The 15,256-nt window shown below is 52.4% G+C and overlaps 1 protein-coding gene across 3 annotated transcripts in view; it reads left to right on the top strand.

Moving 5' to 3' along the window:
* Positions 1–481: 481 nt before the first annotated feature.
* Positions 482–15,256, top strand: part of ANXA11 (annexin A11) — a 36,756-nt gene continuing 21,981 nt past the window's right edge. The window contains exon 1 of one of the 3 annotated variants that reach the window (XM_059169768.1): positions 482–621. The gene's annotated coding sequence lies outside the window, so the exon portion shown is untranslated. Of the gene's footprint in view, positions 622–772; positions 890–1,029; positions 1,095–15,256 lie in introns of those variants that run through there. The other 2 variants (XM_059169769.1, XM_059169770.1) reach the window with 2 other exon arrangements.

Genomic DNA, 15,256 nt, shown 5'->3' with positions numbered 1-15,256 from the left:
GTAAATCTACTCTCCCCACCCCCACCTCTATTTCCATACTGTTGGGTGAACTTTTTAACGTGAAAAGTGTTCTTTACCTGAAGGAGAGTCGCTAACAAAGGTACATAGGGCCGGAGGAGGCTTGGAGAACGCCGTCCCCGAGATCGTAGCTCAGGCACGACCGACAGAGGCGGCGGGCGGAGCGGGGAAGCCCCTCACCAACCTCCTGGCGCCGGCAGGATCCCCTGCCAGCCCAAAAGAGCCGGAAGGCCGGCGATTTTCTCCCCCCGCCCCAGGAGGAAGCTCTCCGCCCGTTAGCCCTCCCGGCTATCACCTGGGGGCGGGGACGCGCTCCGACCCCACCCCTAGTCCCGCCCCGTCCCCTGCGCGAGCTGCTCCGCCCCGGGGCGCGTTGGCCACCGCCGGGTTTTCCGCCTCGCGCACTCCTCCTCCGGCCCCGCCCTGACGGTTGCGGTTCCCGAGTGCCCAGAGTGCCCCGAGAGCCCCGAGTGCCCCGAAAGCCGGAGTAGGACAGAGCTCCAGGCCGATAGAGGCGCCGCGGCCGGGACGCCCGCGGAGACAGCCGCCGCTGCCCGGGGCCCCTCGCGGCCCCCACCCTTGTGATCAGTGGCCAGCGGCCGGGTAAGTGAGGGCTCCCTGGCCCTCCGGAGGCACGGGGCGGGGCGGCGGCAAGGGACGGGGTGGCGGCAGAGCGCCGCGGCCGGGCCGGTGAGCCCCAGACTGCCCTGCGTCCGCTCCCGTCCCGGTCCTGCCCTGCGGCTTCCTGGTTGCTCAGCACGGCGGTTGGGGGAGTTGGGGGGGGTTGGTGTCGGGTTGTCGGGCTGGCCCCCGACGGGTCGTCGTTCAGGTTGCCCGGCTTGGTCGGCCGCGAGAGGCTGCCCTCTTTGAGGTAGGCGGTGCGCAGGCCGGCCCCCTGTGCCCAGGGCCACGTGACTGTGCTGCGCGGCTGGGGTCGGGGCCTCACCCGCTCCTGGGTGGGCGTGGGACGACTGGGTGAACTTGGGACCGGATGAACCTGCGACCAGAAGGCGACTGACTGGTATGGGGGTGGCCGATGGTCCGGGCCCCTCTGACCCAGCGGAGTTCTCAAGAGTGTAGGTGCCCTTCCGGGGCGTGTGCTAAGGAGGGCCCGTAGAGGAGGCTGGCTTCAGGAACTTTCCTCCTGAACTGGGAAGATGCAAATCCTGGGAGCTGTTGGTGTTGGAGATTGTTTGTTAAGGCCCCTTTGAGAAAATGCGGAACTACCCCGGCGCTGTGTTCACCTGTGTGTATACCCTTTCTGCCTTTCCCCTTGAGCTCTGCGTAACCTGTGGAAGGCTTAAAATGGCAGAAACCCGTTTTATTGGTTTAAAGGACAGTTGGGAAGTTCCCCTTCCGAGGAGAGAAGTTAAGCTGGCCAGTTCTAGCCCAAGCAGGTTACAGTTGCCGCCCCGCCCCCACCCCCGCGACATTTCTCTCAACTTCCCCCATCAGTGACCTTGCTTTGCTTTGGGTATCCAAGGTAGACAGCGACGCCGCTCTCTCTCCCGACCCCACGTTTTGCTTCTGGCTGCCTTGACCTGAGCGTGAAGTGGCGCTGGCGCGGCTCTTCGCTGCTCCCACAATAGGAACAAAAACTTGCAGGGGAGGGCAGGGCTGAGTCCTGGAGGTGGAGGCTCAGGGTGTGTTCTCTTTCTTCACTCCTAAATGGCTCTCATTATGTTCCTTCATTCCTTCCTAGCTTCAGTCCATTGTTGGGGATTCCAGGAGGATTAATAGTTCTCCTTCCCTCATGGCACCGTCCTGTGCTTCGAGGTGGTCCCTGGCAAGACAGGTGCTAGGGAAATCTGTTACCCTGGGTTGCTCGGTACCTCCGGGTCCTACATCCCTCCGTCTTGTCTCTTATAAGTCTCCGTGCCTTGGGTTCCTCATCTGTAAAGTGGGGATGATAATACCTACCTCACGGGGGCATTGTAAGGGTTAAATGAGTTAATACGTGACAACCATACCGCCCAGGCACAGCGCTGAGCTGGTGACTCTTTGACCATACCTGTGTGCTCTAGGTGGATGTCACCTACATGGGGTAAAGCCTGTGCTCTAGGTGGATGTCACCTACATGGGGGAAGGGCCTAGGACACAAGTGTCAGCAATAATAATACAGTAATAATAGCTGTTGTTTCTTTCATGTAGCTGGAAGTCCATTCAAATCGAATTGCTCTCCTGCCAGTCCCTGTTTTAGTTCATGTTGTTCTGCCCTCCTGGAATGTCCTCCTTCCCCATCTCTGCCCATGATTCCCCACCCTTCTGGGAACCCTCCAGGAGCTTACTCCGAGCTGGAAGGGACAAGACATACTCTGAGCCCACGCTGCCCTCCTCCTCCACTCCTTTGGCATCCCTTCTCCATAGTCGCCTTGCTTAGTATTTGTGTGGCCCCATGTCTTATCCCTGCCCCGTCCTTTGTCTTTGGAAGGCGGGGCTTACTCATGTTTCTTACTTGTGCCTTGGTTGCACAGCACCCAGGATGGGCTCTGCCTAATATATGTCCTAGCAGAATTTCGCTGAGTGTGAGAGGCAGGCCAGGGAAGTAAGGTTTACCTTGATCTTAGACCTTGAAGGCTCAGTTTGGGTAGGCAACGAAAGAGAGCCTGAGATAGAGCTAGGGCAAGGCTGACAGATACCTGTCTTGGATTGCTTACCTAGAAGGCCAAGATTCCGTGGAGGATGGGTTCTCTGGAGTGACGGGAGTAAGAATCCAGCCAGAATAGGTTAGTGTGGGCTCTTGGGAATTCATTGCAGAACAGAGAGGCAAAGTCGGTGTAGGCAGGAGGTGAATGTAGAAAGGAAATCTGTGTCGAGTGCTGGGGACCTGTGCCGAGGACCCAGGGCCTTTTTGGAGTTCACCCTCCTTCCTCTTGGATTCACCTCCTCCTTTCCTCTCTCCCTAAGCCTGAGGCAGTGCCTGGTGCTTGATCCCGTGGTGGGTCACTCAGGGAAGACTGTGCGCTGGTGTGCTTCACAGTCACAGCCAAGCAGGCCAACTCCGGTCTACTGGACTTCTCTCTACAGCACATTCTGATGCCATTGTCCCCTGGTGCCTCAGGAATTTGAGTGATCCTAGATAGGAAAGCCCTTAGGCTTTCAGCCCTTAGGCACCTGTAAAGGTGAAGAAACTGAAGTTTCTTTGTTGGGAATTTGCATTTTAAAAAGGAGTTGTTGAAATTCAGTGAAGCTTTCTAGTAATGCTGAAACTATAGCACAGTAGGCCCACTTACCCCCCTTCCCCTCAACTCCCCCCCAATAAAATAGAGGTCTGATGTTACCTGGTGGCTTGTATTCTGGAGGATTCTAACAGTACATAGGGCCCAAACAGAGGCTCCAGTACGCTGTTAGAAGAAAGTAGTGGGTGAGGGCAACAATGGAGGAGTCAGGAGACAGAGTTCTCCGTTTTGGGTCACTGGGACAAGTTGTGGAGCCACACAAGGTCCCAGTGTTCTAGATGGTAAAATGCCTGCCTCATGTGGTTGTTTGCAGATTCTGGTGAGAAGATGCTTGTGGAGGGGGTTTAAGATCAGCCAGGGCTTGATCATGATGGTGTTGATCTCTTGGGTGCTTTACTGCAAGGACACTTGAGACAGGATGGAGTGTGCAGACTGTTGGCCCCTGACTCTCTGATCCCTCAGTGACTGGTCTTCCAGGGGTTGTGCTCCTGAAAGTCCCACGGACTCAGCAGAAAAGAAGGGAAGAATTGTTGGTGAAATTGCAAGGGAAGTCTGGTGTCCCCAGCCTTTGTCACCTGGAGCTTGGGGGTAGGCTGGCTGGGAGGACCATGAGCTGAGAGGAATGTGAATGAAGGTGGAAAGGAGAAACCCAGAGGGGGTTAGCTGGGGGGCTGGGGGGGGGGGCGAGCATGTGGCAGATTAAGCCTGGGACTGGCTCTCTAGGGGGAAAAGTATGTTTATGTGGGGGGGGGGGGGTCAGCTGGCAGTAGCAGATGTGAGCTTGCTGTGGCCACCTAAAAGGTCATGGCTATTTTTAGGAAGTGGGTGACAAGGCATGTTTCTGTTGAACCAACATTGTGAGTACCCACTGTTTGCCCAGCCCTGCGCTGTGTGCATAAAAGCACAGTCCACCCCACCCACCCTAGGTTGTCTGCCTGGATTCCCCAGAGATGTGGCATACTGGATGAGAACCAGGTCTGGAAGGTGGCCAAGATCATGATCGTGAATTCAGTTTTGGACATGGAGCGTCTTGAGATGCCTTTGGGGTACCAAGGAGTCAGGTGTGTCTGGAGCTTAGGAGGACTCTGGGCTAGAGAGACATTTTTGTCTAGATTTATCTGCTATAAAGGGCACGATGAGATTGAGGAACTCACCTTGAATAGCTGAGTAAAGGAGCCTGAGCCCAGGAAGGAGCTAGAAAAACAGCAGTCCATGAGGGGAGAGGAAAAGCAGGACAGTGTCAGATCATAGAAGCCAGGGTGAGTCCACTTCAGCTGGAGGGAGTGACCACGGGTGCCCACTGTTGCTGTGGGAAGTGATAAGGAGGATACGCAGCACGTTAGCTGTGGCTGTTTTGCTGGGAGGCTGGTGGAGAAGCCAGATGGGAATGAATGGGCGGAGGATTTGCAGGAGTGCGGATCGGCTGTGCTGAGTATAGACAAGCTTTGAAGGGAAGGAGAGGCGTTGGGTGATGCAGGAGGAGGCCGACACCGAGGGGGTGTTTGTTTTTGTTTCTCAGATCATCCTCCCATTCCACCCTGAGAAATCAGCAGTGTGGATGGCCGTCAGTCCGGCCCTGCCAATTCCTGTGTCGTATGGACACAGGCACCTGTAAAGGTTTGCTGCTGCTGTTTTTTTAAGGATTTTCTTTATGCATTTAAGAGAGCAAGCGAGCAGGGAGAGGGGCAGAGGAAGAGGGCGAAGTAGTCTCTCTGCTGAGCAAGAAGCCTGATGAGAGACTCCATCTGTCCCAGGACCCTGGGATCATGACCTGAGCCAAAGGTAGACGCTTAACCAACTGAGCCCCGCGGGTGCCCCTGTAAAGGTTGGCTTCTCTCACAGAATGGTTTCGTGCTGCACCCCTTATTCCGCAGTTGGTGGTTTTGATTAGTGGATCAGGGGCAGTAACCCTGAGTGAGCCGTGTTCTGGGTCGGTAGCCACTGTGGAATGATCTATAGTGCAGGGGGACTGTGGTTTATACAGTCTTCCCTTAATTGATGGGTATGGGGACCATTGACTATTTTTATAATTTGAACTAGTGCTGGAATGAGCAACGAGTAGGGCCCTGATTAGGGATGGCATCGAATGTATTCATTTATAAGGAAGAGTTGACATTTTTATAATACTAACTTTTGCAAATCAGGGACAGATTACAGGCCTTGTAATACATCTTTAGTAGATATTATGAATGGGATTCTAACTGGATTTGCTAGCCGGATAATAATCTTTTGTATCCTTTCCACTTTTTTTTCCTGCTTCTTGGCCATTAATTCCAGCCTTTATCATTATTCATTCTTTTTTACTTTTGGCTTATTTTGTTGCTCTACTTTTAATCTCTAAATTAGTTCACTTATTTTTTTAGTTTTTTAACTTAAAAAACATGTAAAGTTCAACATTTGTGTGTAACAACCCTAGCTGTTTGGCCTTCGAAAGGCTCGCCTTTCCATTCCTTTATGGCCGCCACAGAGATCAGGGATTTTTTTTATTTCTTTAAGTTTATTTATTTATTTAAGTAGTCTCTGCACCCAACACAGGGCTCAGACTCATGACCCTGAGGTCAACAGTCTCACGTTCTTCTGGCCAGCTGCCCTGCCATGTAGATCTCTCTTGATCCAAGGATGTTTTAGAAGACAGGATCCTGAATTTAACCAGTAACCGGTTTTGTGGGGAGTATGATTACATTTTAATGTCGACTGCTGGTTTTATTGGGTTATGTTTAGTGAATGTGATCAGCAAAATTTGTTCTCGCTGGGCCATATCCAGATTTTCTCTGTGGCAAGTACATGATCCATACTAGAAGCTCTCACGGCCAGGAAAGGTTACATATTCCCGGTGGGTCACAGACTGTAAGATGTATCTGTTAACTTGAGCTTGCTTGCCTTTCCTTGCATATTGGTCGGTCAAATTCTGCAAGAGGTCCCCAAAATTCTCGCTATAATCTCCAGTTAAGTCAGGCAGTACTTACCTTCGTTCTCGATGCAGGGACTAGACATCCATGCTTAATGTGTACAGGTTTATGAGGCTGATCTGTGCAGATAGTACTTCGCATCATTTGTTGCTTATTTTAATGCTTTTGGCCTTTGGCCTTCATTGCCACATTATCTATATATTGGGAGACCATATTACCAAAGGTCTGGGAGAATCCTTTCTTCTTCAGAGACCAAAAATAAATAAAAAGATAGTAAATGAAAGGCTCAGAAACGCAGAGGCAGGCAGAGGCCCGGGGCTTTACACCAGGACCTGTTTTAGTTCGGGCTTATGCGCAGTATGTCAGTATGTGGTCCTCTGGTCTCCTGGACCTGCTTCTCAGCACCCCAATTGTCATGAAATAATCCGGTCCCAGTGGTCACCAGGATAGCCAGCTTCTTAGGAGGGATGGATAAAATAAGATTTGCCTGCAAGCTCCAGGGACAGGGCCCACACTGCCTCTCTTCTTTTGTGGTTCTTGTCCCTTCCTTTGTGTCCAAAGACAGGGACAGCTCTGACTGGCAGTTACACTGTTTCCTTCCTGGTTTGTGACAGCACACAGCCTTTCTCTGTTCCACAAAGGATATGACAAAACAGTCAGTACGCAAAAAAGTCCCAAGGCCAACTTAGGCCACGGCCTGGGTGGCTCAGTTGGTTGAGCTTCCAACTCTTGATTTCAGCTCAGGTCATGATCTCAGGTCATGGGATTGAGCCCCACATCAGGCTCCACACTGAGTGTGAGCGTGGAGCCTGCTTGAGATTCTCTGTCTCCCTCTCCTGCTCCATGTTCACTCTCTCTCAAATAAATAAATCCTTTTTAAAAAAAGGATTTTTTTTTTTTTTTTTTAAATATGTCTTTTGTGCTCAGCACATGACCAGGGTGTGGGAGGATGGCAGAAGGCAGTGGCAACAGCAAACCGAATTTGGGGGTTTCTGTCTTTGATAGCAAATTCAGACTGTTCACATACCAGACCGTTTTGATTTTATTCCTTGGATCTTATTTTCTGTTTATTATTTTCTCTACCTGGGTGTTACTTCTGTCCTGATTTCTGCTGACCTGGGGAGGTTTCTCATCATCCCTCTTCCCTTGCCTGTCTGCATTACGATTCAGTGTTGGCTGTGGATTAGGAGAGGAACCCCCTCTCTCCTCAGAAATTGGAGGCCGGGGTCCATGTCTGCTCATTGAGGTCGTCCTGGCACCAGGCTGCTGGTGTGGAGTTGCCCCCAGCACTCTCTAGGGCTGTGGTTTCTGAATATAAGCGTATCTAAGACTAACTGGGAAAGTTTGTTAAAACACAGATTTCTACTCCCTCCGCCCTTAAGGGCTCTGATTTAGGAGGTCTGGGGTGAGGCCTGGACATCCTCATTTTTGACAGCCACCCCTGCTGTTGCATCCGCGTGGGGACCCTCCCGGAGGGAAGGACCTCCAGGGCCTTCCCTTAACCCGTGTGGTGCAGGGCAGCTGGCTTGCAGGGCCATGCCCTGCCTGGTTGCCAGGGAGGCTTGGAAACTAGTCCTTATTGGAGGCTACCATGTGCCAGGCAACAGTTGTTGTTCTGTGCCACAAGTAAGAGGGGGCAGATGGTCGTAGGGGACAACCAGAAGTTCCTGGGACACCACCCACTGCTGTGTTTAATTTGAAACTCCAGTCTTGCCATCGGCCAAGCTGGTAATCCTTGGTTAGGAAGCTGGGGGGGGGGGGGGGTGGCTCGTGGCTCAGTGGGTTAAGCTGCTGCCTTCGGCTCAGGTCATGATCTCAGGGTCCTGAGATCGAGCCCCACATCGGGCTCTCTCTGCTCCGCAGGGAGCCTGCTTCCCTCTCTCTCTCTCTCTCTCTCTCTGCCTGCCTCTCTGCCTACTTGTGATCTCTGTATGTCAAATAAATAAAATCTTTAAAAAAAAAAAAAAAGGAAGCGGGAATGGCCTGTCACGACCAGAATAGTATGTCGTGATGGTGACAGTGGCGAGCGCATAGGCAGTGCAGGGCATGGCCACCTCCAACCCCATGGCGGGTACACAGAAGGCCAGCAGCTGCTGCTGCTGCTCGCTGATGAACTGAGGATTCTCGCTCCTTCTAGGCTGCCCCCAGGAGTCGGGTCCCTTCCTCATTTTGTCTTAACATTTCCGAAGCTCCATCCAGCCCTGGGGGCGAGGGGGTTGGCACCCAGAAGGGAGCTGAGTGGAGGGGAGATGGTGTGGGCTGTGAGTGCGTCAGCCCAGAAGCCGAGAGACATGCTTCTGGTCTGTGTTCTGCCTCCAACCCGTCCTGGGACATCAGGCAGATTCTTTCTGCTCTCTGGGCCTCCACTCCCCACCTTAGTAAAATAGGCTGGTTGAAGCCGATGATTTCATGAAGGCCACTGCCAGGTCCAGTATTCTAGGATTCCTGTGTAATCCAATGCCAGGGCACTGGAAATTGACTTTTTATTTCTAGGACGTGTCTTTCAGAACTGGCTTGCTCAAGTTCAGCCTTCCAGTAAGGCTTAAACACTACCCCATTGCTACTTCCCCAGCCTAGCCTGCCTTGTTTGGAGCATCTCTCGGCTGTTTAGCCCCAGTGCCAGCCCTGGGGCAGTCTGAGGTACAGACTGGCTAATGATTGACTTAGGCTCCAGCAAGCCTTTGTTCACGGCCTGTGGGTGGGGAGTTCAATGTTTAACAGCACCTTGTGCAGGCTTTTTGTTCAGTGAGAGGGAAAATACAGTCAGGATTGGTGGGGGTCTGCCTGGGGCGCTCTGGCTTGTTTCTGTGGCACTGTGCCCACGCCCAAGAGAGGCAGATCCCCATGAGTGCGGGACACTGGGACTCTGCATCCCTGTAGAGAGTAGGGCCACTTACCTTGCAGAGTTAGGGATGTTCGTACACCCTCAAAACACTTGAAATCCTGCCTTGGAGTGAGAGGGAAGGAGAGAATGTCCTTGAAGTGTCTTCCTCTCTGCCCCCAGAATTCCTGGAGTCTCTGCACCAGAAGGTCTGACCAAAGAGGCCATCAGAACAGGTGCCACCCAGGATGTGGAAGAAATGAATCAGGGTCCACTGGTGTCACGTCGTGGTTCCCAGCCCTCTGCTAGCCAGTGGCAGGTGGAGGAGAGACCTGTCCTACAGCCTAGGCTCTGCCTCTTGTACCGAGAGGCCTAAGAAATAGTAATTCTGGCTCTGGCGTCAGTTGGTGTGACCCTGGCTTGCCAAGAATCATCTCTGAGCCCTGTTCCCTTGAGGGGATCTTATCTGTCTTGTAGGAACACTGTGAAGATGAATGAGGCAATATATAATGAGGTAATCCGTGTCTCGACCATAGGTACTGGGAAAAGGAGAGTAACATTCATTTACTAGAGGATATTAGGCCAAGTGCTGATAAGTTCCAGGAAGAGCAGTCATTAGGGTAGAGAGATCAGGGTGGGCTTCCTGAAGGAGGTGGGGCTCTGTCTTGGCTAAAGGAAGGCCAAAATTGACATAGGCTTAAGGAAGGCGTAAAGGAGCCAAGGAGGGCAGACTGGTTAGAAGGAACCAACTGAACAAAAGTCCTGAAGATAGAAAGTGCCAGGATAACATCCTGGCTGTGAACCGCAGTCCTGTCTGGGAACCTGCCGTCAGCTTGCTGTGGCCTAGTGTAACTCTTGGCCCAGGGCCCTTTGGCAGAGCCTAGGATCCCCCCTGCACAGGGGTCCGCCCATGCCTGAGATCGAGATCCGAAAGAGAATCTTCTCTACTGGGAACTGTAGGCTCTGATGGGGATCTCTTTCCACTTCAGCAGCGCAAGGTTGGCCGGGAACTTTGTCAACCTTAGACAGAAAGGTGCTGGTAAGTGTTATTTGAAGGAGAGGTTTCTTGGGGCTTCTAGGTGAGGTGGGGGGGGGGGGGGCTCTCATGTATCTGGGTTCGAAGGGACTGAGCTTCTCCAAAGCCATTTGAACAGGCGCTCCCTGCTGCCTTCCGTTCTAGCCCTCCCTGCCACCCCCTTCCCCCAGTTCACTGTGAGAGGATCTGTGATGGGCTGTTGGCTTCATAGGGCTCATTGCCTCTTAACTGGAAGGGCCCTGGGTGACATCACCTGTGCCTTTGACTACACATGCAGGTACCTGCAAGGATAGCCCAGCTTGGGACAGTGGGCTGCTGCAGTAGGCACCTGGCTGAAGGGGTGGTCGCTGCCTCCCTAGCTGTGTGCTACCGCAAGGAAATAGAGGACCTGTGTTGCCAGATCTCCTATTTTTCTATTAAAAAATTTTTTTAAAAAGTCAGGCCCAGCTCTTTTATAGCCGCTTGCCTTCCCCCCCAGGAAATAAATGTGAACTACAGAACCCTCGTGGAGCCCCAGGTTCTGGGCAGCACAAGCCCAGAACCACACACCCCTCATAGGCTCACCCATTTAATAAGTGAGGGAGAAAGATGCCCAGAAGAGCCTTAGGTTGGTCAAGACCCATCAGAGGAGCCAGTTCTCTACACTCTTCTCCCTCCTTCCTCTCCCAGAGGATGCATTTCCTGATTCTCTGCCATAGTCTCCATTCTTCCTAGGAATGGCTCTTAAACCCCTTGTGGATAACTTCCTGCAACTGCTCTGTTGTGTTTATGTCACCAGGCAGAGGGAAAGCCTGGGGCAGGCCAGGACTTTGGTTTTTTCCTCCTCCTTTCCTAGGTAGCCTAGCCCAGCCCTGGGTTCCTCTCTGAGCCCAGAGATGGAATTACTATGAAGATAATGGAATGTAAGTTTCCACTTCAGGAGACCCTCCCCTCCCTGCACCTTATTTGCCAGGGAGGGGTCCTAGCAATGATGTGTATTCATTTTCTGGAAGAAGACCCCCAAAATCATATGAGCTTCAAGCCCCATAAAACCGGGACCGACCCCTGTAGATGCAGTGACTGGCTGGCATCCTGTCTTTTGGATTGACCTCTTATTTGGGTGGGGGGCAGGAGATTGGGGTCCTGGGCCAGCCCTCTTAGGATCTTGCTCTGTCACCTGGGCACATCACTTCCTCCTCTCTGGTTGTCAGTTTCCCCATCTGAAATGAGAGCCGAGGTGGCGTGGGTAGGAATGAACTGAGTCATGGCTAGGGCTGAGTGAGCTCCGGGCCCCCAGCTGTGCGATCCTGGCAGGTTGGGGTGCGATGGTCCCGCCGGGGTGGAGCACACTGCCAACCTTTTCCCTCCCCAGAGCGTTTGCATTGCTGGCGGGGTGTGTCTGGCCCGGCCACACAGAACCACTCACAGCCCTGAGCCTCACCATGGTGATTCTTGTTGACTGATAAAATACCAGGGAGCAAAGCTTTATGGAGGTTTTATTCCCAGACCTGCAGAAATGGTGAGCACCTGGTCCTTCCTTTTTCGGTTGGAATAGTCAATTTATTCCTTCCTCTTCCCTTGTCAGGGAAAGCCTCCTGAGTTACATAGACTTGTGCCTGGGTCTTTTTACACAAGGAGAGCAGAGGCTTTTTCAAAGGGAACACCATAGAAGGATTTGGAAGAAAGGAGATTATTGTCTGTGTTAAGTTTTGTATTGTTGCCATAACAAATTACAACAGACTTAGTGGCTTAGAATCACACAACTTATTTTGGTGGTAAAATAACATAACATGGGACACCTGGGTGGCTCACCTGGTTCAGCGTCTGCCTTCAGCTCAGGTCATGATCCTGGGGTCCTAGGATCCTGTGCCTGCTGCTCCCCTGCTGCTGCGCTCTCTCTCTGATAAATAAATAAATAAAATCTTTAAAATATACACATAAAATTTACCATTTTAGCATTTTTTAAAAAGCGTGTAGTTCCAAGGCACTAAGGATGTTGAGACTGTCGTGTGGCCAGCAGCGGCTCCCCAGGCTCCCCCCCGTCCTCCCTGCCCCTGGCTACTACAGTCCTCTCTGTCTGCATTGGGCTGCTCCAGGCATCTCCCGACAGTGGACTCACACGGTGTTTTTCTGTCCATGATGGGCTGAGTTCTCAGCATAACATCCTGTGTTCAGCCCTGCCGAAGCACCTGTTGCAATCTCCTTCCTTTTTAAGGCCGAATAGTATTCTGTTCTGTGTTCTATATCGCGTTTTGTTTATCGTTCCTTTGGGCGGCCAAAGCAAGCGCCCCCAGCAGGGCTCAGGCACCCCCAGTGCCTGGTTGACATCCGCCTTCTTGGCTTACGGGCCGTCCTGGGAGCAGCCCCTCTGCAAAGGTGGTGTCGCCAGGAGTCGTCACCCCCAGGTGGAGGGGTGTCTCAGGGAGACACAGACCTGTGTCTCCTCAGCCTGCACTGCACTTGGAAACACAACCACAGTTTCCTCTTTTTGTGTGTGTGTGGGGGGGGTGTTTCCTTAGGACCTGACCACAACTTGGACTTGTCACTGCCACTCTGTCTGTCACAAGAACCTTGGCATCTGCCAGGACCGAGCCCCAAGGCCTCCTCACGTTCTGGGCTTGGGTGTGAGCCAGTGTTGACACCATGTATGGGTTCACCTTCATTTTCCATTGCTCAGAGATCCCAAATTGGGATTGGCCTGTGACTAAGCGTCGGCCCTTCCGGAAGCCCATTTGGTGGGGTGTCAGAGGGAAGCTCCCATGAACAGGAAGGAGCCAGGTTTGTGAGAGAGCTATGCTGTGGAGGGGTGGGAGGGAGACCACAAGCTGGTGTGTGAAAGTGGTCACTGCTGCCTCGCTGCTCCCCTTCTCAATACCCAAGGACCGGGTCTAGAAAGGCAGCTGGGAGGAAGGAACATGATTTCCATCAGAGTGAGGACCTGGGGTCAGAGTACTGACAGCAGGTGCAGGGGCGCAGGAGCTGCTTCCCTGGGTCCCTCCTCACAGGCAGAATCTTCTCCAAGAGGCCTTTTCAGAGGTGCTTCTCTCCCCGCACCTGGCCTCCCCCTGCCCTGTCTGCTTCTCGCCGCTGCTCCTCTGGCCCCTGCCATTCCTGGGGCATGGACTGGGCACCCAGGCACGCAGAAGGGAAAGAAAGAAAGCTTTGCCAGTTTCCTGTTGGTGAATTCCCCCTTGGGGAGACAGGAATATCCAACACAGCCATTCCCAGGACCTGCTCTTCCAGAACTGGGTTTGGTGTGGGAGAAGGAACTGGCCAGCAGGATTCTACTTATCACGTGCTCTGCCCCCACCGCTAGCATTACTCCCCAGTTCTCCATCCTCTCCCCACACTGCCTCCAAGTTTCTTAGCCCGAGTATTATCAAGTGGGCTTCTAGTCCTCCTGTTTGCTATTTTGTACTGGAGAAACTGGTATCATGAAAGGTTAAGTGAAATTAGAATATATTTGATATTAAACTGTTGCTATCCCCATTTTACACATGTGGAAAACCGAGGCCCAGAAAGCTTAGGTAACCTGCCCAAGGTCACACACCTAGTAAAGAGCAGGACAGGGATTTGAACCTGTGCGGTCTGGCTTCCGAGTTCATGTTCTTCCCACCAGCCTATTCTGCCGTTGATGAAGTACCCGGGGTCCCAGTGAGACCTGAGATCCTGATTCCTAATCCCAGGCTAGTCCCTTAACTGGCGCTTTCAGTTTCTGAGATACTGGTTTCTGGGGCGGGTGAGCTCCAGGAGGAAGTAGAGTATAGCATGGGGGTAAAAGTCTGGGGCTTTGGAACCTGGTTGCCTGGGTGTGAGTCTTGGCTCAGTCATTCACTACCTGTAACTGGTGAGTTCTATAATCTCTCCGTACCTCAGTTTCCTTATCTCTTAATAGGGGATCATAATCTCAGTGTTTGTTTTGTAAAGTTGTTGTAAAGTTGAATTCCATGTAAAGCACTTAATAGAGTGCCTAGCACCTATTAAAGTAGTTAGTAAATGTTAACTGTTATGATTTCCTAATTAGCTGGAGAAATTTGGGGATAAAGTTAAGCAGTCTCCTTTGTTACAGGACTTCTCAGAGCCTTTTACCGTGCTATTATGAATGGGCACTTTGGGAAGGAGATGCAGTAGGCAACTTTTTCCAAAGTTTTGGACAACTAATCTCTCTCTCCTTTTAAGTTGCATCCCACTGAGTTCTCAACTTGGAAGATACTAAGCTGGTGTCCAAGAACATAGTTCAGAAAGCTCTGAGCTGTAAATCAAGCTGCCTGTTTGTACTGAGCTGGGGCTGGAGGCCCAGGTTATTGCTGAGCCAGCTCTGAGTGACTGTTATGTGGCAAAGTTCTGTCTGTGTCTGGCTTCCCTCCTCCCCTGTAGGTGTGGGGAGAGGGAACAGGTGCCAGCCTAGGCACCTGAGGATCCCTGGAACCTCCTGACCATGAGGAATGGCCTTGGCAAACCCTAGTTCAAAGTGAGTGAGCAGAAGTGAGTGCCCCCTCCTCCCCAGGCACTCACTTCTGCCCGGGGAGGAGGGGTCCTACAGTAGGTCCCCTGTGGCAAGAATGGCTGGGAGCACCAGATAAGCCAGCCTAGCTCAGATGGAAGCAGCCCCAGGTGTAGCAGCGTGGCTCTGTTAGGAGAAAGCAGGCAGCGAGTAGAGTTCTACCATGGATGCTTTCCCTAGTGTGTGTATGGTTTGAGTAAACCGTGTCCCTGGTGTATTTTAGCTGCAAAACTAAGGGGGTTGGAAATTAGACAGCCTTTGAGGTCCCTTCCAGTGGGAACATTTGGGTAGTCTGTAAACCTGAGATTGGGGTAAAAACCTAAAGGGGTGTCCCCTTTCAGAGTCCTAAAATACAAAAGGAAGGACGAGCCCTGAGAGGGGGAACCCCCCCCAACCCCCCGGGCAAAGCCTCCCTTCACACCCATGGGATAGCAAGGTCTGTGGAGAACTGGACCCAGCACTGGGTCATTGGTTTGGGATCCTTTTCCACATGAGATTCTTAGAAGAGGATTGCTTTTTTTGAGAGAGAGAGAAAAGATGCATGAGAGGTGGGGGAGGGGCAGAGGGGGAGAGAATTTTAAACAGGCTGGTGCTCAGTGTGGAGCCGGACTCGGAGCTCTATCTCATGACCCTGAGGTCCTGACCTGAGCTGAAATCAAGAGTTGGACGTTTAACCTCTCAGCCACCTAGGTGCCCCAAGGAAGTGGATTACTTTAAGTAGATGTTTCTGTCTTGCTTTGGGTCTCATTCACACCCCATCTGGGTCATTGCCTCCTTTTGTCCAGCCCAGTGACCCGGGGAGGAATGCCC

Source organism: Mustela lutreola, chromosome 4, assembly GCF_030435805.1.
Source record: "Mustela lutreola isolate mMusLut2 chromosome 4, mMusLut2.pri, whole genome shotgun sequence".
NCBI lineage: Eukaryota > Metazoa > Chordata > Mammalia > Carnivora > Mustelidae > Mustela > Mustela lutreola.
This window is presented reverse-complemented; position numbering and strand designations above follow the sequence as displayed.